This window comes from Podarcis vaucheri (genome assembly GCF_965113315.1).
Source record: "Podarcis vaucheri genome assembly, chromosome: 2".
NCBI classification, from domain to species: Eukaryota; Metazoa; Chordata; class Lepidosauria; order Squamata; family Lacertidae; genus Podarcis; species Podarcis vaucheri.
This window is the reverse complement of record NC_138760.1, coordinates 68,491,776-68,513,940: the sequence shown is the minus strand read 5'-3', so window position 1 is coordinate 68,513,940 and position 22,165 is coordinate 68,491,776. Positions and strand designations below refer to the sequence as shown.

Sequence of the window (22,165 nt, the reverse complement as noted above, 5' to 3'; positions counted from 1 at the left end):
TTTCCCATGGTTCAGTATCTATGCATACCTGGGGTTATCATTAGGGTAATTTGTTTTCTATGCATTTGCATTCTTAGTACACACTATAATATGCTTACAGTGCTATTTGGTATATATGGATACACTGCACACTTACATTACATAAACGAGGCATGTTAAACAAAGCAATTCAAAGATTTACCTCTCTGTCTCTCAAAAGCTGTGTGAGAATGCATTTGCAGTGAAAGAGGATGACTCAGAGGTAGACGGTTAAAGGTTAGAATGACGGTACCATGCGGTTCAACAATAGGAGCCAAACGCCCACAACAATAGAGGAAATGAAATTAGGATGACTCTATTCGGGATGTTTAGCCCATGAAAAAGCACCCCCTCATCCCATGGTAGGAAGTTTCATTTATGCCCTCTATTTCCATATTTCCAAAGGTCAAGGAATCCCAAGGAACCCTGAGATTCTAGCTGCTCATCAAGACTGTGGGCAAGAGAGCAGAAGCAATGACACCTTGGGCAGGTCTGTTTTGCCACCATTTCCTAGAACAGAAATGGCAAAATTGGGGGTTGGGGAGAGCAGGGAATGCCTTCCACTGTTGTGGCTTCAGGAGAGCAGAAGGTAGTTCGGTTGAGCTAAAGAAATATGGCAAAGAGCCCTGGAAAAATTTAATTCTTTATTTTATAATCTCATATGCCACACATTCAGTGAAACTATGGTAATGATAAGTGGTACATTACATTTATTTAACAATGGATCCTTTTATAGTAGGATGTTTGTAGGTGATGCAAAAGCACCATCTGTAAACACGCTAATGCTGTAGGTAGGTTTTTGTGCTGCAGGAGGTAAGATGAAGTGTACAGCGGTGATGATGATATTTTTATCCAGTTCTTTTTCCAGTGAGCTCAGGGTGGCATAAATGGGTCTTCCTTTTATTCTCACAATAGCCCTGTGAGGTAGGCAAAGCTGAGAGACAGGGACAAGCCCAAGGCTACCTGGTCAGCTTTGTGGCCAAGCAGGTGTTTGAACCTGGGTTTCCCCAGTCTAATCCCAACACTTTACCTTCTACATGACATCAGCACTCACATAGTAATAGAATGGTTCATGTAGAAACCAGACTTGGAGATTCACAGGTTTTGTCTTTAAGAAAATGAAAGCTTCATGATTTCAGAGATATGCTTGAAAGCATCATATCTCTATTAAGTTAAAGATCTAGGAACATACATAGGTACATACAAAGACTACATTTATTATTATTATTATTATTTTAAAATGACACATCTTGCCCAATGTCAAGATTTCTTTCTTACCTTTTTTTTTTTTACATCTGCGGCTCGCTGTTCCAAATTAAATTACAGCATTAATGCAATTCACACGGTTGCTTGGCATCCATCACTTTTTGAAAAAGACCGTCAATATTGCATTAGAGGAATATTATGCAGATCTACTCAAAAAGTTAGTCCCATCGGCCGCATGTATGAGTGAGCCCTGGTAAACAAAGCAGGGCTCACTTTTGAATAAACATGTGTCCAATTGTGATGACAATTTGCCTCCTTATAAAGTTTGAAATATATATCTGGTTATGACGCTTGGTGCTTAACATTTGCTTGCATCTGCTGCAAGGTTCTTTTCTAGATACCTGCAGGAGAAAAGTTCAAGTTCCTTTGGCATTTCATTGTCACATATATTTTTGACGTCTGCTAATTTAAAACAAACAAACAAAAGTGCTCTTATAGTTGTCACTGCTCCATAACCCATCTCAGATGGATAATTATTATGCAGTGGGAGCCACCATGACTTAGCTAAACTCCAGCCTCTCTCTGGGGTAAGCTGCCAGCATCAAATAACTCAAGGCAACAGGTTTATGCAGGACGGCAGGCAGGAACATGCACTGCACACCAACCCTTTGCTCTGCTTCTCTGTGCTGCACAGGTGAAGTCCCAGCCTGCCTCTCCTCTTTGTGCCAGTATTAACCCTCGCCTTTCCCCCTGCCCATTCCCAATTATTTTGAAACATTCCCCTCCTTTCTCATCTTTTATATATTTCTCCTCTACACACATTTAATTATATCATTCTGCTCGTTTCATGACCAACGACCTCATGTTTGCTTTAATGTTATTTGGCGTGCCTCTTCTAAGGGTAGATGATATTCCTTTTAAGAATGATGGAGCAGAATTAGTTCTTATGCACATCACTCCCCCCCCCAAAAAAAAAACTTCCAATCAATAGCTTGGTTTTAAGCATTTGCACAACTTTCTTTAGCCAAAAAGGCTCCTAAAGCAGGTTAAAGTTCATTAATGGTGTGGGGGGGAGACACACACTCAAGCCACACCCTGTCCTCAGGTTTATAATCTAAAAGGTACAACAGGAAAGGGGGAGGAGGATGGGAAGAGGAAAAAAGCATGTTTGGCACAAGTTCTGAAAGTCGCCGTTCTTAGAACAACCAGAGAGGGTGGAAACAGTTCAGGTAGTTTGACTGGCTGATGATGCACTAGGCAACTGCTAACAGAGAGCCAAAGGCTGCAGTGACAGCATACATTTAATACACATTTAAAGCACATGGCTTCCCTTAATGAATCCTCAGCACAGTAGTTCACACCTCACAGAGCTACAATTCTCAGCACCCTTAAGAAACTGTGGTTCCCAGGATCCTCTGGAGAAAGCTGTGTGCTTTAAATGGGTGGTGGGCATACACAGCCAGTGGCCGCTGATCTCTCACCTGACCACTAGTTGATTGTGTCACTGCGAGGCAGAGGAGAAGGTGGTGAGGAAGTTGGCGCAGTGAAAACGTACTAGCAGAAATGCCAGATTGGCTCAGTCTGTGTGTTTGCACCATGCCAACCTCACCGTGACCTCACCTGCTTCCCTTCATCTCCTGGGAAGCAGCAGTGATCCAGCTGACATCACTTTCTGTACTGGGTTGTTGTTGTTGTTTAACTGTTACTATTGAGGTGGTTCTTGTTATGTTTTTAATTCTGTATTTGGATCTTGTTTGTAAATCACCTAGAGACTATATTAGATTACTATCAGCATCAGCATCATCTTTTATAAAATATTTATGCACTTTCTAACATTGTTGTTACCCACCCTGAACTCCATCAGGAGGAAGGGTGAGGTCTAAGAACAATCAATCAATAAAACATAGATGAACAATGGAATTATTCACCAACTCAGATAATGCTGTAATTGGGCCCCAAAAGTAATTTCTGCCACTCTTGTCTTGAGCCGTCATGCAGATTTCATTATCCTCTGAAGCATATAGGTGAGAATGATCTCATTCCTGGAGCCTCAGCGTGCTGACACAAGGACATTTGTGGAACTTTTATCTTTTCCTGCTTCCTTCTCTTTTGATTCTCTGGCTGGCGCATCCCAAATAGGGCTGCAGGGATGGAACACAGCTCCCAGTGCCAAAAGATGGAGATGACATAAGAGTTTATGGAACAGACGGAGGCTGATTGGCTGAAGGTGAGCTAATGGCTTATGAGTGAGATCTAGTCAAGTAAGATGCATAACCCGTAGCCAAGTCATCTGATGGTGACATCTACAGTTGGGTTGTATCCCATCTACCCCACTCTGGGAGAGCAGCGGTCATGGTCCATCACCCTGTCGCATCTCACTCTCAGAGATAAGAGAGACTGTGTGTCACCTTGCTGCTGGTGCCAGCAACTTCACTGCATGCATGACTGCATCCCCACCAAGGTCTTTGCTCTACCAGACTTTGTCAGAGCATCTTTCTTCTCCCATCAGGGTCCCATCTGTTTTGAGGAGTGATGATATTCCCCCTCAGCATGACGTTGGCAATCCCAACTTGCATGAAGCCTTCTGTTTCGCCAAGTTCCTGAAGTCATCGTGGCTCCAGATGGCCTCGTATACGGATGACTTCATCCTTTTCAGCACAAAGTCATTGCATGCACTGCATTGTGGGACTAGGAAGCAACACTTACATTCTTTATACTGGACTCTCTAGAATGCCAGAGGGAAAGTGATGCTGGTGAAGGAAGATCAATGATCAGGATCACTTCACACATGATATACTTCCAATGTAGAAATCACCTGCATGCATTCTGTGTATATGCCCTCCTTTGTAATGAAGCTATGAGGATCTACTTTTGTTGCCTGTGCATACCATTGAGTTACTGCTTTATGGGCATGCATTCACACATGCATGTCCTTGGACAGACCCATACCATACATTTAAGGCATACCCAACACACATTTAAAGCACAAAGCTTCCCTCAGGGATTCCTGGGAATGGTAGCTTCCCTTTCCATAGCTACAATACACAGCACCCTTAACAAACTACAGGTCACAGGATTCTTTGGGAGAAGTCACGTGCTCTATATGTGCAGTAGAATCATAGAATCATAGAGTTGGAATAGACCACAAGGGCCATCGAGTCCAACCCCCTGCCAAGCAGGAAACACCATCAGAGCACTCCTAACATATGGTTGTCAAGCCTCTGCTTAAAGACCTCCAAAGAAGGAGACTCCACCACACTCCTTGGCAGCAAATTCCACTGTCGAACAGCTCTTACTGTCAGGAAGTTCTTCCTAATGTTTAGGTGGAATCTTCTTTCTCGTACTGTAGTTTGGATCCATTTGAGAACTGTACACAGTAGGTGTACAGTTCTCAAACTTGGTTCTCAAACTTAATCTGTTCCAGAAGTCCATTCCAAAACCCAAGCGTTCCAAAACCAAAGTGTGCTTTTCCATAGAAAGTAAAGCAAAATGGATTAATCCATTCCAGACTTTAAAAAACAACCCCTAAAAGAGCAATTTAACATGAATTTAACTATCTAATGTGACCATTGATCCATAAAATGAAAGCAATAAAGAATGTACTGCAGCCACACAATCAATCTATCTATCAGTAGCTGAACTGGGTTCCACACAGTCACAAAAAGAAAAAGAGCCACAAAAACAAAAATGCGAAATAAATAGCAAAAACAGACAGACCTCGGCATAACACTCAAAACGGAAGCGTAACACTCAAATTGGAAGTGTAAAATTCAAAATAGAAGTGTGGTACTCAAAACGAAAGCGGAACACTGAAGACGGAGCATGTTTGGCTTCCAGAAAAGTTCACAAACCAGAACACTTACTTCCGGGTTTGCAGTGTTTGGGTTCCAAGGTGTTTGAGAACCAAGGTACCACTGTACTTTAAATGTATGGTTTGGATCTGCTGCTTGTCTCATATGTACATGGATTATGCAGATTTTATTGAATAGAGGTGCATCTGATGAAGTGAATTGTTCATGCCGCAATCAATTTTATAGCCTTTATGATGCTATAAGATTCTTGCTTTTATACAGTTATATCTACATAGTTTATATCTTATCTTTTGTTCTACAGTCTACAGTTTTGGGCCTGGGATTTTCTATATAAAGCAGGGAGCAGGAATGCAATGCTTGTCACTTAGTCACTCTCCTAACTTCCTTTCTGTGTCTTCATTCTCAAATTCTATTTTCTGCTAATATTAATATTAATTAAATATGAATTGTGCCAACAGCTGAGCAGATGTTCTTCTAATTAAGCACCTGCCATTTGCAGTCAGTTGCTGCTAATCAAACCGACTCCCACACATGGATGGAACAATTTCCTCTTAAAACCAGCCCAACTATGAAAGCAATCAAAGGTGGTAGGCCTCAAAACTTGTTACTGCTTTCTCAGCGCCATCAAAGTTTAGAGTTGGAAAGTAGCTTTGAAGTCATCTGATCCAACCCCTTGCTCAGTCCAGGGTCTACAATGTAAGATGTAATTAGGGTATCCCTGACAGATGGCTGTCTAGCCTTCTCTTTTCCATCAAAGGAGAGCCCACCATCACCAGAGGTTGCCTGTTCCAATGCTGAACAGCCCACAACAACCGGATTTTATTTGATTGGCACAGAAGAGCCAGAGAGCAAGTACGATATGAATGAATTTTATTTATTATGAATTTTATTATTTCAGTCCAGCCTACATACAATATCAAGGAAGTCATAGGGATACATTTGAATTTGCAATTAGGTATAACAGGGACAATACAGATATAACAACAGTTAAAAAATATATAAATTAAAACTTAGTCACTAACATATAACCTAAAATTATCATTTAAGGCCTTAATCATTATGATAGCACAGCTTGTTCTTTACGTTTTATGGCAATTGCACAGAATTTGGCTACCTTTAACGTGATCTTAGGATCCTTGTCCAGGGATTTTAGACATTGAAGTTCGGACACATTTGGAGATTTTTGCATAGCTGGGGTAATAAATACCGAGCATATATCCCCATAGAAACGGCAGCATAACAAGGCATGGGAGACAGTTTCTACCTCCATCAAACCACAGGGCCAGACTCGTTCAAGTACAATATGGTGGTTAGAGTGTTGGGCTAAGATCAGGGAGACCAAGGATCAGATCCCCACTCAGCCATGAAGTGGGTGACCTTCGACTGGTCATGTTCTCTCAGCCTAACCTACTTCACAAGGCTATTATGAGGATAAAACAGGGAAGGGGGGGGGACTGTGTATGGCACCTTAAGCTCCATGGAGGAAAGGTGGTGTATAAATGTAAACCTGAACAATAAATAAATAAAGGTGGGTTGGTGGACAGAAGAAGAGTTCAGTTGAATCAGGCTAAAGGCACATCTAGTCCAGCATTCTGTTCTCACAGTGACCAACCAGATGTCTAAGAGTGCCCACAAGGCAGGACCTGAGTGCAACAGCACTCTCCCCACTTCTGAGTAGCATGCAGAGACCCCCTGCCTCTGACGGTGGAGGCAGAACATAGCCATCACAGCTAGTAGGCCTGATGCTTTTGGTCAGCTGCCTCCATTTGGTCAGGAGAATGAGCTCAAGTAGCACTATTGAATTCATTTATTATATTAATTCATTGGGTTAAACATTTCTGCTCCCTGTAAAATGCACGTTTCTTGTTTGTGTGAATTTTTCACTCCTCTTATTGAAACTGAATGAGAGTTGGAAGGGAAAGCGAAGGTGGAGGAAGGCACCGACGACAGGAGACAACCAATATGACATTCTCCCGTCGCCATCCAAGTCACACAGAGTTGATGACCTCAGTCAGAATGCAGGTGACGGGCGTCCAAATGGAAAATATTGCAGGGCAGAGGGCAACTTCTGTATCTTGATGTGCAGGGAAAGCTCTTTCTAGTACAGCTAAATCCTAGGACAGTGGCAAATTTGGTCATGGGGTTTCTATGGGACTGACCGCAATGTTGGGGAGGTGCTTGCAACTGACATGATTCAGTTTGCCAGGAATCCTTCAGGTCTTTCATCTTCCCCTACCAAAGGAGTCTGCAGTGAGAACCACAGATGTGGCAGAGAAAATTGCTCTGCACCATGCAACCCTCTCAGAAGCTTCTAAGTGCTAGCAAGGTTTGCTGACACATCATCCATGCATGCTGGCACCCAGAGGCCTCTGGAGACTCTGCCCAAGCATGCAGATCTACCCACTCACTTCCTCCTTTTCTGTTGCCCTGGGCACAGCACATGGCCTGCTGAGGGAAGCCCCATAGGTTAGAAAAAACTGTTCGCATATGACTCTCTTCAGACTCTTTTCCTACAGTGGAAAGAATTGCAAAATGAAAAGGGCTGGTTGTTAGTTTTGATCCGCTTCTAATATCAAATGCCCTTTACTGAACCTTCTATATAACGCCTGTCATATTTGTGCCTTGACTTGTGAGGTTTTGCATTTAAATTGCAACATTCCTTAAAGATACATATAACACCTATGCCATTCATTTAAATAATAATAATATTTGATTTTACATATTTAAGTTTATAATCATACCATAACACATCCAAAGTTACAAGATTCCCCCGAATCTCTGGACTTCCCACCTTCCCATCCATGGGTTCTGTTGTTAAACCTTTTCTACTGCATCTTTTTAAAAATACCCCCCCCCGCCGCCAAATTATAACTCTATTGTGTCCATATTTCTCATTACGTTACAAGTGTTAATGCAGCCCTGCTAATGTTTTCAGCTGCTTCAAGGTCAATTATAATTTTTCCCATTCCTTATTAAAGTTTTGGTCTTCCTGGTTCCTAAGCCTCCCGGTCAGTTTTGCCATTTCGGCATAGTCCAACAACATCATTTGCCATTCTTCTCTGGTAGGGACTTCTGTCTTCTTTCCATCTCTGAAGCCATTCATTTTTCTTCCTTCATCTCTTTGCACACATGTGCAAAGATAAACGAGGTCCAAAGGAAACCCTGTCTATCATCTATCTACTTATCTAGCTAGCTAGCTAGTTAATTATCTATCCTTCTTGCCTATTTCATACTCTTACAGCACCATTCAGGCATAAAACAGAGGTATGATCAGCATCAGCAGAACCCTGACCCTTGCAGAACATAAAATAATAAGAAAACAAAAATTCAGTGAGGATTGGAAACCCTGAAGGTGAAAATCCACACACCCCACAGCTGCCCAGTGAGGAATGCTGACAGAGGCTGCTAGGCAAACAACAGTAATAACAATAACAGGTTTAGGCCTGCTTATAGGACTGAATCTGCTTTGGTTAACCTTTATTGGGATAAGGACAGGAGGAGAATGTATAAAAGCCCTGTACAGCTTGGGACCAATGGTACCTAAAAGATCTTCTCACATCTTATACACCCAATCAACCCCTGCCCTCTGCAGGTGTGGGCCTCCTGCAAAGACCACCTTAACAGGAGATCAATTCTGCACAATGTAGGAATTAGTGCTGTGACACCTACCCTTTGTAATTCCACCCCCAGGCAGATTTAGGGTGGGGTGACTGGGTACCAAGCCTAGGGGGTGCCACAGGGCACTGCAACTATGGCGTAGGGAATTGAGCAGCATGGAAGGCGAGAGGCATGGGGTGGCATATTTATTTTGCCTCATAGAGGATGCTGCTGAAATTTGAAAGATCAAAGTCCACCTCTGTCCCTCCCCATGAATATTAGACAGGCACTGCCTTGCTGATACCTGATGAAGAGCTTCCTCCTTCAGCAAGCCTTTTAAGCTGAGATCTTTCCCAGTTCACATCTGTATTGGCATTGTTTCCCCTCCAGTCCAGATAGTCTGGTCCTAAGTTGTTCAGAACCTGATGAGGTCACAAGGACTTAGCTTAGGAGCCAGTGCAATTCCTTTAGCAAAGGGCATGCTAGCCACTGCATTTTGCACCAGCTACAAATCCGAACCAACTTTAAGGGCTGAGTCACATACAGCACATTGCGATAATCCAGTCTTGAGGTAAGTAATGTGTGGCTCACTGTGGCTTAAGATGTCTCTGCACGGGAAACGGCAAAGCAGGAACATGATACAAAGCTGCTCCAGGCCACCCACACACCCCAGAGAGCCAGTGTGGTGTAGTAGTTAAGAGCGGTAGACTCATAATCTGGTGAACCGGGTTCGCGTCTCCACTCCTCCACATGCAGCTGCTGGGTGACCTTGGGCCAGTCACACTTCTCTGAAGTCTCTCAGCCCCACTCACCTCACAGAGTGTTTGTTGTGGGAGAGGAAGGGAAAGGAGAATGTTAGCCGCTTTGAGACTCCTTTGGGTAGTGATAAAGTGGGATACCAAATCCAAACTCCTCCTCCTCCTCTTCTTCTTCTTCAGGCCACCCTAACCTCCAATGGCAATGATGGATCAAGGAGCAACCCCAAGCTATGAACCTGCTCCTTCAAGGGAAGGAGTGCAACCCCATCTAGAACTCAAGGGATGTTCTCCCATGAAATGTGGATGTACAGAGGGAGAGATTTTAAACAATAGGACCAAATGGCCTTGTAGCATAAGATCCTGTGCTCTTTGCATCAGATGGACTGGTTCATAAGGCTAAATCTGGTGCATCCCACCAGTGACACTGAACGAACGTTTTATGTATGACCCGTGTATGACTATATAGGGGGGGGGCATTTGATTAGGAAACAGTGTGGAAAGAAAGTATCCCATTCATGTGCATCTGCAGAAATTTGGGGACGTCTTGGTGGGGGGATATAACAACTGAAAGAGAAGAGCAGGCTAGTTTCTGAGAAAAACAAGAATTGTACCTGTACATTTTGCCTCATACTGTATCTCGAACTCTGCAAATGCTAGAAACTTAAGAACAACAACAGCCCGGAAAACTGGGGATCTGAGGACTGTCCCCACTCTCTCTCTCTCTCTCTCTCTCTCTCTCTCTCTCTCTCTCTCTCTCCCTCTCTCTCTCTCTCTCTCTCTCTCTCTCTCTCACACACACACACACACACACTTCTCCAGGTTGCAATATATCTGCTCCCTCCGTTGCACCCTCGCGCACCCCTCCTTTCGCTAGACCTCCTCCTTCTCCTCTCTCCTTCCTTCCTTTGGGGTGTGAGCACACCGGGGCGGGCGCGGAGGCCTGGCCACCTGCTTGGCGCGCTCGGTTCCTCCTCCCCCTGCCGCCGGAGGAGGGGTCGGAAGAGAGGCGCGCCTGCCCGCCGCCCCAGCTCCTGCCTGGCAACTGTCTTTCCTGCTGCTTGGCTGCGGGCGCGCCGCTCTGCCTGGAACTTCTGCTGAGCCCAACTTCTTGCAAGCGGCAGCCGGAGCAGCGCTCGCCATGCGCCCTCCGCAGCTTTCCGCGCACTGCGCCTTCACAGAGGAGGACCCAGCTGGACAAAGAGAGCGCCGATAAACGCTTGCAGGAGGACATCGCCTCCTGCAACAACCAGGTAAAGGCGAGTCGCGGGCAGCTCCGCTTGGAAGCGTTACCATATTTATTTCTATTATTGCACGGGGTACCACCCACCTTTGCGGAGGACATCCTGGACCTTGCCTTGAGCAAGAGGCGCGTTGAACCCAGAGCCAAGGTTTTTTTGGTTGGGAGCTGGGCATGATTGCGGCGAAACTTTCTGTTCGAGTGTGAGCAGCCGAGGAGCAGTACAAACTGGTGGTGCACGTTTCAGTTTTGCTCTTCCGAGCTTTGGAGACTCGTCGGGGCAGGCGTTGACTCCCCCTTTCCTCCTTTCTCGTTGCAGTTTATTCATTTCAACCAGCCAGAAAACAGGCAACAAGTTGTTGGTTTTTAAGATGGTGTTGTGAACTTTCCTGTGCACGTGTTCCAAATTTCCTAAAGCATTTCCTTTATATTCTTCTTCTATTTGAACAAATCTGATTTAGGTCTCTCTCTTTTTGGTAAATGTGCTGTATAGCACCAATTTTGATAGCGGAGACATGTACACATTTCTTTTTCTTATTTTAAAAAACCCATGTTGGATTAAGCCTCTCAAGACAGCACTTGTTTGACGGAGGATTTCCCTAGTTTTGCCTGGCAAGTAGCACTTTTTTCGTTATTTGAGTGTGTGCACATTGCCTGCTGAAAGTGCAGCTAGGTCCTTCTTTGGGTCATTTAGAAACAAGCCTGTTTTTTTGTGTGTGCAGAGGGGATGCATTATTTCATCAGAAAAAAACAGGATTGTGGACTACAACTTCCATCATCCCTAGCTACCAGGACCAATGGTTAGGGATGATGGGAATTGTAGTCCCAAAACAGCTGGAGGGCCGAGTTTGGCCATCACTGCCTGAGAGGGAAGGGCCATAGTTCTGGGGCAGAGCACATGTGTTTCATGAGAAAGATCCAAGGTGTTCAATCCTTGATGCCTCCAGGTAGGAAACTAGGAAAGACCTCTGCCTGAACCTCTGGCGAGAGTACCTGCTAGATGGAATAATGGTCTAACTTCATGTAAGGCAGTTTCCTATGAGAGAGGGAAAGGAGAAAATGTAAGAGAGAGCTGTTGGGGTGATGCAGTGGTTAAGGCTATAATCTGATTCATATTTGGGAGTAAGCACCTTTGTAGTCAAGGAGCTTTCTCTCCAAGAAAATGTGCTTTGAATTGGACGGCAAGAGTATGAGGAGTGGTCCATGAAATCCCACAGGATCAGGCAAGCTGCTTATTTTCTCTGCCTCCCATCTTTTATATGGGTATTAGAGGACTGGCCTACCTTTCAAGGTCTTTCTAAGGATTACCGAGATAATAAATATGATGTGCTTTGAACCCTTGGAATGTATAGTGCCATGTATCATTATCAGCAAGACTAGTTTACAAATCAAAATTTTACTTTATCTCTTGGTTCCTCCCGTTGATTCCAGTGTGACCCAGAAATATGTATTTATTATTACATTTATATTCCTTCCCATCCTCCCAAAGGTGCGCAGGGTGGAATCCAACATGCGATAAAACAATAAAAATGCTTTTAAAGCATTAGAAGCAATTCCAGGACAAATGGAGACTGGGAAAGATCTCCACTTAAAAGGCTTGTTGAAAGTCATGCAGTCCAAGGTCTAAAATCAAGGGTCTAAATGGTTTTAGGGTTGGATCCATCACCCAGATTAATGAGAATGTTTAAACCGTTTACTTTTGCTTGCCCATGTGATTCTGGCTTGAACAGGAAGCCTAGGAAATAACTGCCCAGATGAGTATTTCTCTTTGATGTCCAATTCTGCGACAATTTACAATGGGATATTTGTTATGACTAGTTACGAATTGAATGATTATATGGGGGAAAGGTGGATGTGGTGATTGAATCACGCAGATAGTATGCAAGTGGGGTTTTATGGGCCTCTGTATGTTTGCATATGGCAGCTATCTTAGCTAACCTTTTCATCAATATTGTGCCTTTGTTGGGAATGTTTCATTGGAACTTGCAACTTAAAATGAAGTTGTGTCAGAACAAAAAGAGATTTTGCTGCCACACGTGTCTTTCTCTGCTCTGAAGATTACGCTAAAGGTAGTCCCTCACACCTTCCTGCCTCCTTCAATCTCAGCGCTGCTCTCCTTGACAGATCTCTAGTTGTGGAAGTGCTGAACAGATGTTTCAGCGATGCCAAGGCCTTGCAGTTTGCTCTCTTTTCTCGAAGGGGGGTGCGTGTTGTCAGTGAACGTGCATATGTGTCAGCAGATAACCCGATTCTTTGTCTGCCTTCGTATGGCTGACTGCCCTAGATATCAATCTCTAAAGTAAACTGAAGTCAGCAGTGGTGTAGATGCTGTTCCTCTCAGCACCCACAGAGAGTGAATGAAAGAGGTTAGGGGAGAGAGAGATGGAGACCAGCATTGACAGAACAAAGGTAACATGCAAAGGTAACATAGGAGCAGAAGTTATCAGATAATTAACCTCCTTGGGGAATTAAAAGTCGACTAGGTGAAGAGCAAGAGGCCATAAGGACAAAGATCAGTTGCTCAATAGCATCTGCTTTTTGGACAATGTGGTACTGAGGAGGTGCAGCCTAGCCTATCTAGAATATCTGGATTAGAGACAGTTTAGTAACCCTGTTAATTTAAATGGAGGAAAACTGGATTAGACCAAAGCATTCTAGTTTAACTGGGTGGAGGCGAGTGAGACAGCCAATGAGGTTGTGAGACTTTTCTTTGTTTTTCCACTATTCACAGACAAATTGAAGCTCATACAATAAATTAGACTCGATTTCCACTTGAGCCTGAAAGGCATTGCAATTGGGCTAGATGTAGTGTGACCAATGCTTTCTCTACCCAGCAATGCCTCCATCCGAAACATGCACACAAGTCATCTCCAGGTGGGACAGATTCTGGTCTGAAACCCTGGGAAACCGCTGCCAGTCCATGCGGACAGTCTTGAGCTAGGTGGGCCAATGGTATGACTCAGTATAAGCAATTTCACGTTTCTATGTTCCTATTATTACATACATAAATTCTTGATATGAGGAAGAAAGTGACAATATAATGAATTTATGCAATGCACAGAAAAATATATACATAGATTCTGAATAACAACAGTTGGTTTAGGTTGGGGATTGCTTATTTTGTAACATCCATTTCCCCCCTGTTTTAGTACATCACAGCTCCATAAGAGTATGATAAACATTGCATAACTATCAATCTCATCCACACTATCCCCAAAGAGTTCGGAACAGCAAATCTTGTGGTAGCTCATGTTATCATTCGGGCAGAATGAGAGACTTGCCCCAAAGCTCTCCTGTAAGTCTCATAGCTATGCAGGGATTTGAAATGGACTTTTCCTATGTCTCAGTCTAACTCTCTAACTGCTGCACCGCACTGCTCAGTCCCTTGTGAAACTTGGCTGTAAAACTCTGATCAAGCATAGTCTACTACTGTTTTTATCCTGCTCTCAGCTCTCTGTGTTGCAAAGGGCTGTGTGATGTGACAGAGGTGGTGTGTGCCACTTTGCACATGTATAAAATGTAGCTTGGAATTTAACAAAGAGTTGGTTAAGTGTACCAAAGCGCATTCATTTCTGTGGGTAAGGGAATTCAGCATGTGACATATTCATGTACAGTGCAGGCAAGCACATGTGCTGAAGAACTCAGATTGATTTCTACTCCCCTCGTGCACATATGTGCTGCTGCCATGTAATCTAGGAAGTGGTCCTGAGAGGACTCTGTCCCAAAAATAGTCGGATGTATGAGGTAAATCCTAATGCTACGGATAATCAATACATCCCCAGAGAGCTCAAGATTGTGAGCCATGCTATTTTCTTACTTTGCTAAAGAAAACCAACAACCCAGCGCCACCCTTTCCCTTTAGTCATGCTGAAGTCATTTGGCTTGCTTCTGCAGCCTTGCCAACACCTAATGGGTGCCATAATCGGTCTACTCTCACTTAGGGGCACTGGATAAGTGTGCTGGAATTAGGAGTAGTTTGGGAAGAGCTTCATGAAGCATCTTTTCATTTAAGTTTGCCTTTGTACAGTGATACCTTGGGTTACAGACGCTTCAGATTACAGACGCTTCAGGTTACAGTCTCCGCTAACCCAGATATAATACCTTGGGTTAAGAACTTTGCTTCAGGATGAGAACAGGAGCCCCATTAGCTAAAGTGGTACCTCAGGTTAAGAACGGTTTCAAGTTAAGAACGGACCTCCAGAACGAATTAAGTTCTTAACCTGAGGTACCACTGTATACATTCTTCTAGTTTGTGTAAGACAGGGGAGGGGAACCTTAGGCCAAGGGCCCAAATGCAGCCCTCCAGGCATCTCTGTCTGACCCTTGGAACTGTCCCCAGGCCACCCCTTCCTTGCTTCTGCTCCCCATCCCCCCGTGTTTTGCTTGGCTGCGGTCTACCCTTGAGCTCTGATAATGCGCCTTGCTTGTCAGGATGGAGGATAGAGGAGGGTATATGAGTGTGTGCAGAAACTAACTTACTGTACAGGTAAAACGTGCATTTGTTGCTTTGTCAGCTTTTGCCTCTGGTCGCAGCCACCACTGGTCTGTGGCCCTTGTAAAGATGACCAGAAGAGAATGTGGCCACCAAATCCAAAAAGGTTTCCTTTGCCTGGTGTAAGATGTAGGGACTTCAGGTGTGCTGATGGTCTGAGTGTATCTGTAAGGATTTGAGGGTGGTTTCTTACCTTTGTTTACGTACTTTGAAAAGTAGACCCTCAAGCTCCCTCCACTTTGCAATGGTGATTTGCAATGTTGCATTGTTGTTGTTGTTGTTGTTGTTGTTGTTGTTGTTTGTTTGTTTCTTAAATTTGCACACCACCCTCCATCCGCAGATCTCAGGGTGGTTCACGACACAAAAAGACATTGTTGGGGAGGGTTGTCCAAGAACACACATCCAGTTTCTCCTTGAGCCTGCAGAACTTATTGTACCATCCTCTGGATCACAAAGTGTTCGTGTCAACTCCGTAATGCGCTTGCACGCGGTGAGTGCAAAATGGCTTATGCGTGCTTGGAGCTATTCCATAGAAAAGGTGGTGCATCTCTCATTGTGCCAAACATGTACCACAGAATGATAGTTTTGTCCTGATAAGATATATCTGAAGAAGCATTTCGGATGTGTAGGCCAAGTAAACAGAGGGGGAAAACAAGGAATAAGTTTGCATACACCTGGAATCCAACATCTGCTGCAGGCAACAAATGCATTTTGCATTATGCTCTGTTGTAAGCGGCTGCTGGCTCCAGTGCAAACCATACAGTTGTTGGTTACAGACAGGGCTTTTCATTTGCGTGCCTGTACATCCTGAAACACATACTTGTGTCAGAGTGCATGCACATGTGTGGCCAAAGAAACCATGGCTAGACTGCTGTGTTGGGTATGGACATTCCAACAAGCCACACTTTGCCTAAGCAAATCATAGCTTAGTGTTAGGTATAAACCAGACTAACTTGTCACTGCCATACAAATGGGAAGCCAAGATGATTTTTGTATGCTGAGATTTGACATTGGGGCTATAACATTTGAATGCTGCTGCCTACTGTGGAGATCAGTCAGGCTGCATAATCTCATGCCGGTCTTGCCACACATTCCTGGCAGTCATTGGTGTTGATGTGGAGATTCACAGCAAGATTGGGACAGTTGCTGTCAACTGTTTCAAATATATCCTACTAATGTTTTCATTTCAGGTACATTTTGAGAAAGCAATTGTTGCAACAACAAACAACAAACAACTTGTCCCAATATACTGTAATTACAGACTTTTGTCATGCTATGCAACAAAGTTTCATTTGATTACTCTGAAGCATGGGTAGGCAAACTAAGGCCCAGGGGCCAGATCCGGCCCAATCGCCTTCTAAATCCGGCCTGCAGATGGTCCGGGAATCAGCATGTTTTTACATGAGTAGAATGTGTCCTTTTATTTGAAATGCATCTCTGGGTTATTTGTGGGGCATAGGAATTCATTCACCCCCCCAAAAAAAGATATAGTCCGGCCCCCCACAAGGTCTGAGGGACAGTGGACCGGCCCCCTGCTGAAAAAGTTTGCTGACCCCTGCAATCATGAACACAGTTTCCCATGAGTGTGGAGTGGATTTCTGTTGCAGTCTGAACAATTTATGTATTGAATAAACATTTGCCATATGTTATAAAAGCAATTGGGATTGTATTGCAGCTCTCAATAGAAAGGCTAAGAGGTCATCAGAATAATCTTGGGTGGGTGGGATCGTAAACCCAAGTTGTGCTAGTGCAGGAGACCTGTGTGTGTGTGTTTTTTTTCAGTTTTCTCTCAGTGTAAACAGTCCAGGAATTAGTGTTGGAAATGCAACAGTAATAATCATTCATTCAGTTTGTAATGTAATGGTTAATTCTGTTAGCATTACATCAGCTAACCACTGAACATGGCATGATCTCTGGTGAGGTAACACTTGCCCTGACTGGCTATGTAGCTCTGAAGGAGGTTTTCTTCTATATGTTTAGCTCCTAAAAGACAAATCCCCTCTGTTTTTTTCTCTTCAAATTATACACTCTTTTGTTCAGTTTGTTCAGTAAGTGTTACTGGGATTTTATCTCTGGATTCCAGCTACTTTACTTAAGTGACTTTGAACAGATAGAAGATACTGAAGAATTAAAAGTGTGTGCTTGTTAGACTGGAGTCATGGTCCATACTGCATGCCTCTTCAAAGGAAACAGTCTCAGTATCTGGCCTGGCTGTGATCTTTCAAAGCCTTCCACTCTAAATAAATAGTGATAAGAGATAGAACTATTTATTTAATTAGTTTTCAATCTGCACTTCATCAAACAAGTGATCTCAGGGTGGGGTGCATGCAATATAAAATCAAACTAACAGAACAACAAATCCAATACAGTGGTACCTTGGGTTAAGTACCGGGTACTTAATTCGTTCCAGAGGTCCGTACTTAACCTGAAACTGTTCTTAATCTGAAGCACCACTTTAGCTAATGGGGCCTCCTGCTGCTGCTGCGCCACCGCAGCATGATTTCTGTTCTCATCCTGAAGCAAAGTTCTTAACCTGAAGCACTATTTCTGGGTTAGTGGAGTCTGTAACCTGAAGCGTATGTAACCCGAAGTACCACTGTAAATACTGTACATTCAAGTCAACTTAAACATTAATCCATATATCCTCTACTCCTCCTTACTACAAAAATCAGTGGCCTAATGTGTCAAAAACCCACATCATTAAAAGCCTGACTGAAAAACTAAGTTTTTAGCTAGTACTGAAAATCGACCAGTGTTGGCAGGAGGCAGGGAGGACATGTTTTTTGTCTCTTAAAAGAAGAATTAGTGGGCCACCATCTATGGCTGGTTATGGTTGGCTTAGTGGGTCATGGTTTGTTGAGAATCAGTGCAATGATGAACACATGTCTATTCAGAATGTTGTTGTTGTTTAGTCGTTTAGTCGTGTCCGACTCTTCGTGACCCCCTGGACCAGAGCACGCCAGGCACTTCTGTCCTCCACTGCCTCCCGCAGTTTGATCAGACTCATGCTGGTAGCTTCAAGAACACCATCCAACCATCTCATTCTCTGTCGTCCCCTTCTCCTTGTGCCCTCCATCTTTCCCAACATCAGGGTCTTTTCCAGGGAGTCTTCTCTTCTCATGAGGTGGCCAAAGTATTGCAGCCTCAGCTTCACGATCTGTCCTTCCAGTGAGCGCTCAGGGCTGATTTCCTTCAGAAAGGAGAGGTTTGATCTTCTTGATCTGTCTATTCAGAATATTTAGTGGCTACTCTACAGCGACATATAAGAGGGTAATACGCTAGGGAATTCTAGTCAAAACTGTCACCCCAGAGGCTTGGTATTATCTTACAAGCTTTCTTTTACATTTAATAGAATGATGACATTCTTATGGTGACTGGCTAGACTGTGACTAATTATGCCAATGGAGGGAAGAATTTTTGCTTTTTGTGCAGAAGGAAAATAACTTGCCCCTGTTGAAATGCCCCTTTCTACACATTTATTGAACGCACAGGATTCTGTCCTTGCTTGTACATGGTTAGCCCCAGCCCGAGCTGAGGATCCTGCCCCTTCCTCTTTGCTGGACTTGATATCCCATGGTAACAATGGTCAGGTATGATGGGAGTTGTAGTCCGGCACCATTTGGGGGGGGCACAGGTTGCCCATCCCTACTGTAGGCATCAATCTCTTTGTGGCTTTAATAGCCCCTTGGAAGCATTCCTATGCATTACAGCTGAGTTCATTACCTCATCCCTTTTCACCTCTTTGCATATATAAACTCAACAGTATGAAGAGTCTGGAAGAAGTGGGACAGGCAGTGACAAGAGTCTTAAAGCCGACAGCAAACAGAAAGAGAAGATTGTTGGCTTCACCTAGCTCCACAAACTGTGAGGTAAAAAAACAACAGGTGTATTTGGATCCCAAGCCTGAAAGTAGGTGAATTATTTTTTTACAGAAGGTAAAGTGATTCTTACGCTTTCCTCCAGAGTAGCCCAGGAGTATTTCTGCCTGCAAAGGAGGGAAACGGATAATTAATGGAGGATCTTGATGGCAGTTTGTGTGACTGGAGATTTGTGTGTGGAGAGTTCATAGGAGCAGATCACCAGAAATACTCCGATTAAGAGAAGAGATTCTGTAGGCCTGTTTTAAAATTTGGGGCAAGTGCACATATGAGATGCACATGACATGCCCCTTTCTTTGCATTCTGTCCTCCTTTATCATTCTAACACCATTGTCTTCAAACAAATTTACTGATTTATTAAAATCATTTATATATCACCTTTAAACCAGAAGTTACCATAGTGTTGTACAATATACCGTAATAACTTAAGAAAAACCCCTATCTTTTCAAGGTGCTTCTCAGTCTTTGCAAATATTTTCACAGGTAATCCATCACAGTTTTATTTGCATCCTAAGATTTCTTTCAATGCTACTGCAGTCTGAAATGGCAGTTGTTTCAATGCCATAATACCTGATTTTTGTGTCCTTCAACCAAGGAAAACTGGACAGAGAAATTAGAAGAGGAACCAACCATTCTTATTAATATAAGATCAGGGAGAGAGAGGACTGCAATCAGATATGAAACTTTTTTCACAGTCTCTCAGGGACATTGAATTGGCTAAGAAGAGATAAAACTACTAAGAGATGTGGACTAACAGATCTAAGACTTTGATGGTTGTGCTGCAACAGACTAACATGGCTATCACTTGGGTTGCTAACAAGTGATAAGACCAATAGTTGATTTAACTGCTATTCTGTCTTTAAATAGGCCTTATTAAGACATCACACTTGTTTATTGTGACAAACATGAGCTTCAGTGAGCCTTGAGTTTTCCACTTTCTTCTCTGCCATGGTCATGTGTAGATTAACCATAGTTTAGTGTGCTGTCCAAACTAGGTAAAGGTAAAGGGACCCCTGACCATTAGGTCCAGTCGTGGCCGACTCTGGGGTTGCGGCACTCATCTCGCTTTATTGGCCGGGGGAGCCGGCGTACAACTTCTGGGTCATGTGGCCAGCATGACTAAGCCACTTCTGGCGAACCAGAGCAGCACATGGAAACACCGTTTACCTTCCCGCCGGAGTGGTACCTATTTATCTACTTGCACGATACATCCCCCTAAATTTATTCTAGGGACCCCCCCAGTCATGTGGGGGGGGGAAGGTGTAGGGCATGCACAGGAGGAGGGAAAGAACCAATGTGGTGTAGTGCTTAGAGTGTTGGACTAGGACCTGGAAGAGCTGGGTTCAAATCCCTACTTGGCCATGGAACTTACTGGCTGACCTCCCGCCAGTCACTGTCTTTCAGCCTAACCTACCAAACAGGGTGGTTGTGAAGATAACATAGGGAGGAACAGGACCGCATATGCCATCTTGAGCTCCTTTGGAGGAAAGGTGGGATATAAATGTGGTAGGCTGGTTGGGAAGGAAGGAAGGTTGGTTGGTTGGTTGGTTGGTTGGTTGGTTGGTTGGTTGTGCTAGCGGTAATCCTTGCGCTAAGAGGGTGAATCAGTTGAATACAGTTGCTTTTCAGCCACCAATTTATATGATGAATTAGGTCAGGACCGAAATGTTTGAAGTCAGAAAATTATTCTCATTTTATCTTTGTGCCTATTGCTACACAAGGGGGTCAGATTAAGAGACCAACTGAGAGAAGGGAGAGGAGACCTGCAAAATAGCCCAGGCTACTACAGTGGAACCTCGGTTTGCGAATGTGATCCATGCGGGAGGCACGTTCCCACCTGCAGTGTTCACAACCCACAGCGCCGCATCTGTGCATGCGTGTGATGTGATACGGCACTTCTGCGCATGCGCAAAACGAGATTTAGTGTTTCTGTGCATGCGTGAGTGCCGAAACCCAGAAGTAACCTGTTCCGGTATTTCCAGGTTTCGGCATGTCTATAACCTGAAAACGCGTAACCTGAAGCGTCTGTAACCTGAGGTACCACTGTACTCTGAGGAAACTGAGTGGAGCACAGAGAAGAAACAAGTCAAAGGAATAAAGAGAATGAGAAATTAATATGGCACACTATCAAGCCAGAGTTAAGATTTGAGAATGTGATTGACACTTTAATGGAAATAAGTAGTAAATAAAAGTGCATAATTTTTACTGGCCCATGCCCATGACTTTTAGTTTTATTAAGGCTACCAAGTCAAGTTCAACTCCTTTTTAATAATCATTCAGTGTCTCACAGAACAGGAGGGGTCTGTTGACAAAAATGTTAGTTTTAGTGTTGTTCCTCTGCCATCTGCGGTGGCACCTCAGCCATGTAATACTCTTCCCAGGGAGGCTCGCCTGGTGCCAACTTTGATGTCATTTTGGCACCAGGAAATGTCCTTTATTTACTTTCCCAGGCTTTTAATACTCTGTACATCGCTTTTATGCCGCTTGTGATGTGTGTTTTTAATTCCCTTCAGAGAGCTATATTTCCCAGAGTTCCCCAGTAAGAGCAATTGCTTGTTAAACCACTCCAGGAATTATAGCTCTGATAGGGGTCACCTAAAACAATTATCAGCACCCTTAAGACAAACATTGGCTCCCAGGATTCTTTGAGGGAATCCATGTTTAAAGTGGTCTAGAGTGCAGATAGAACCTGAAGAAAACTCAGTGGATGGGGGCAGGCCTAGCCTAATGGTGAGCACATGCAGTGCCTGCAGAATGTCCCCCTGGCCTCTCCAGCCAAAAGGATTAAGAGGTAGCTGATAGGGAGAACATTGGCCTGAGACCCTGAAAAGACAGAGAAGATAATACTGGGCGAGATGGACAAGCATTCTGCCCTGGGAAAAGAGAGCTTCATGTGTTCCCAGGTGTTTTGGGGTTTTTCCAGTTGGAAATTCACAACCGTGAATTCCAAAGTACATCTCATGAAATCCAAACTAACAGTGAACGGCAGTTGTACTGCACATACGTTGTTCAAAAAAAATGGGGGGATCCTGTCATTTAGATTCTCAAACTTAATTCTGTGCCTCAGTTTCCTTATTGTCAGGTGGGATGATGATTAAGGTAATTGCAATGACTGATTAGCTCAGGGCTGAGGAATCCTGTGGCCCTCCAGATTTCTTGAACTCCAG

General features: G+C 43.8%; 1 protein-coding gene across 2 annotated transcripts in view; it reads left to right on the top strand.

Annotated features, from left to right (window-relative positions):
• The first annotated feature begins 10,492 nt into the window (after positions 1-10,492).
• Positions 10,493-22,165, top strand: part of FAT2 (FAT atypical cadherin 2) — a 119,362-nt gene continuing 107,689 nt past the window's right edge. For both annotated transcript variants that reach the window (XM_082211730.1, XM_082211729.1), the window contains exon 1: positions 10,493-10,641. The gene's annotated coding sequence lies outside the window, so the exon portion shown is untranslated. The remainder of the gene's footprint in view (positions 10,642-22,165) is intronic.